Genomic DNA, 3,451 nt, shown 5'->3' with positions numbered 1-3,451 from the left:
GGGGTAAATTCAGGAAGGGGATTAAAAAAAAAACTGCCCAGTCAGAGCTGCAGTAGTTGGCCCCCTATTGAGCCATGGGGCCTGCAGACCATAGCTTGAAGGTCTGTGATCTACCATTGGTATTGTTAGTCTTTCTTTCTTCTCTCTCCCTCAGAACCAAAACGACTCGGCCTCAAAATGCCTTTCTAGTGGGATTAGTGGGCTGTTGCTTTTGTAATTAATGAAACTCTGCTTTCCACGCTCTATCCTCTAAATGCTATCATTTGAAGCCTATCAGATAGGGTCTCGTATGTTTTCTTCAATCACAAAGCTAATTCAAAGTAAATGTGGTTTTAGTTTAAGACCAGGATGGAAAATGGCCAGGAGGCAAATGTACTTATCTCTGTAACTGGAGCTCATCAAGATGAAGTTTTCACACTTAAAAAAAATAAAAAAAAAATAAAAAAATTCTGAAGAACATCAATTCTGTCAACTTAAGGCCTACGAAACCCCTCAAAGCCTGCTCAAGCTCTGTTTGTATGTTAATGTGAAAGACATGGGGACAAAATCTTGAAACGATATGCATTAGAATAAGATTTCTTCAGGGTGTGGGTTGATAGAAGTTAAATTGGACATATTTATTGCATACCCCTGCTGCAGTTGATCAATTCCACAACAGATGGTGGATGGAGCAAAACAATATGAATCAAGCTTTATTCAGCTGCCAGTCTAGAGGCAACACTTTCATTTGAACACCAAGTCGTTCTAGGCCTCCTTGTTTATCTAACAGTTTAATTAACAGCTTGAATAACCGTGTTCCCGTCAGAAAATAATACATTTATTTACATCAGTCTGCCTTTCCATTTGCTTTCCTTTTGTCAGAGCAAAGGTGAGAAATTGGAGATTTGGAGAGGCAGTCAATTATATGGCAGCGCGCGCGACCATAGGTAAGCTTTAATGAACAGCTTCTCAATACAAAAGAGAGGAGAGCAGGCGGAGGAACACAGGCGGGTAGACTGAGAGGATGCAGTGGCTCACAGTAAATCCACCTCTGCTCTGTTTCATGTTCAACTTATTGAGATATTTTTCCCGCTTGTAATTGACTAAAAAACATGATCTGATCTAGTAGGTGGGTAGCTATCAAACTGACGCAGTCTGAGTTAGATAATGTCCAGCCTGTGAGGTAAATGGAGAGTTTTTTCTAGTAAAGGAACTATTTTTTTTTTTACAGATGTTTGCATGTTGCTCCCTGGCTGGAGGTCACAGTTGACCCTCGTTTTTATTTACGGCCTACACCAGGACAGCTACAGCGGTGCTGATAGGCAGACCAGAGGCGACGCTGAGGGAAGCGACGGGATGCGCAGTTTATCAGCTGACAAGTGCATATCGGACAAAAGAGCAGCTGAGCGGCTGGGGAGCCTCTGCATCCTTACCGAGTGAGTTTTCTTTAACAGAAAACAAAAAAACAAAAATAGAAAAAAAAAAGAAAGAAAGAAAGAAAACATCCCGCACTGCTGCCCGGTCACATGAGACATATAACTGCGTTAGCTCCTGAAAGGGGACAGCTGTATTCTTGGAAGTACTGGCTGAGCCGAGCCGAGCCGATCCGAGCTGAGCTGAGCAGAGCAGCGCGGGGAGAACTGGGAAGATTTCTGAGCAGAGACACGTTTCTCACGGAGCTGGCAGCTGAAGCTCTCTCTCTCTCTCTCTCTCTCCCTCTGCCTGTCTCTCTCTCTCTCTCTGCTCCTGACAACACAACGCAGCACAACGCAGTCGCACTTACTATTCCGCACCGGGCACGGCTCGGTTTCAGCGTCTGAAACAAGCGGCTCGAGAGGTTTTTGTGCGGAGGATTGAAGGAAGCGGTGTCCGCGAAGAATTACAGCTGTGTCGAATTTGCTACATGAGGCTGTTGTCGACAGAAGGACGCCGCGACGCACTCTGCCCACCGCTGCCTGCAAGTTTGGACTAAAGCGCACCGCTGGAAGTTTATGTGCCGCTGCCTCAGCCGGGCTCGCTGAGAAGCTGAGAAGCTTCGTGCAGGTCAGTGTGCTGCTGGTGTTTCATCATTTGGCTTGGCTCTGAGTGGATGTCAACCGCGCGTAATTTAAATAAATGGCAGAATCGGTGGCCCTTGTTCAATAATGGTGTCTAATTTGGTCTGTACGCTCTGTTGCAATATCCCGAGTCCCCTGACTAAGATGTGGAGCCGGGGCTTCCAGCCCCCTTTTCCCATCAGTATCTCGATTAAATGAATTAGATCACACTTTGATTCACCCTTAGATGAATCACCGCCTTAATAAGTACAAGTGTTGAGTAAGATGTATGCGTTTCTGGAGGGCTCCAATTTTGGGGAATTCATCACAACCTTCAAGTTCAGCATCCAAAAAGAGGCAGTTTGTAAAAGTCACTTCCTGTGCTTTAGAAAGTATCATTTGTTATCATTTTGTGCTCTCAAAAATTGTGTAGTTTCTTGGCTCTTTTAAAATGTCATGCTAGAAAAAAATAAAAAGGTACAGGAAAGAAAATTTAAAAGATTTAGCTGCTGCTTTCTGTGGGTTAGTTTTTTTTCCCGAATTAGGGATGTCAGTAACAACATAATCCTCCTCTCAGTCTCCATCACCTCTCACCTCAGTGTCCCTCTCAAGACCTGACCAAGAGCTGACACGATTGGATGGCTGTGCTCCAGAAAGTGAATTTATCTGCACATTTATATATATTAAAGCCTGAAAGCCTTACATGAGGTGTGAATCACCCTCAGAGATCGCCTGCTCAATCCACTAATAATCCAAGTGCCAATGATCTTACACACACTTTTGCTAAACTGTACCAAAATCTGTAGTTTCAGCCTCAGGTGCACGAGGGAGAGAAACTTCATCAGAGCCTCTGAATGAATTTGGAAAGAGGCCTCTGGGAAGGTTGTGTTTAGTATAGGGAGTCAAAGCCTCTTGTCTCAGGACAGGCACCTGCACAACTTTTAGAGTTGTATTTCCTGCATTAGGAGAGAGGGACGGTTGTCTGACAAACAGTAGATGGATATACAATGTGTAGTTTGTGATTTTATTTTTTAAAAATTTTTTGTATCAGGACCATTTGAGGAGCTTTAGGAAGTGCTGTTAATTAAACCAAATGGTTTTCGACATCAGCTGGGTTCATTTCCCCTTTTTATTGTGTCTCATCTATGCAACATGGTGACTTGTCTCAGTGCTTGGCTTGAGCCAGAGAGAAACGATTTGATGTCACTGTGACTTGGATGAGGCTTAAACGCAATCTGCAAACACGCATCTGAGTCCACATGATAGCCCAGAAGGACACGTATATCTGTCCGGCTAAACTGATTTATGGCTGTTGTCTTGAGTGCTGTTGAGGAGCTGCAGCAGTTGAGGCCATTTTCTGTTTCCTACTCATGCTATGACAGGGACCAGGATAGTAAAGTAAGACCCCGACTCCCCCCACCTTCCTCCACCCGCAC

The 3,451-nt window shown here is 44.3% G+C and overlaps 1 protein-coding gene across 1 annotated transcript in view; it reads left to right on the top strand.

Annotated features, from left to right (window-relative positions):
• Positions 1 to 1,315: 1,315 nt before the first annotated feature.
• The window catches only part of LOC111648244 (teneurin-3), a 133,954-nt gene continuing 131,818 nt past the window's right edge, over positions 1,316 to 3,451 (top strand). Inside the window, exon 1 of the mRNA XM_023398078.2 lies at positions 1,316 to 2,022. The gene's annotated coding sequence lies outside the window, so the exon portion shown is untranslated. The remainder of the gene's footprint in view (positions 2,023 to 3,451) is intronic.

Source organism: Seriola lalandi, unplaced genomic scaffold, assembly GCF_002814215.2.
Source record: "Seriola lalandi dorsalis isolate HSWRI2012SDOR001 ecotype SW California unplaced genomic scaffold, Sedor1 jcf7180002054972, whole genome shotgun sequence".
NCBI classification, from domain to species: Eukaryota; Metazoa; Chordata; class Actinopteri; order Carangiformes; family Carangidae; genus Seriola; species Seriola lalandi.
The sequence above is the reverse complement of the archived record's forward strand: the minus strand, read 5'-3'. Positions and strand labels throughout refer to the sequence as shown.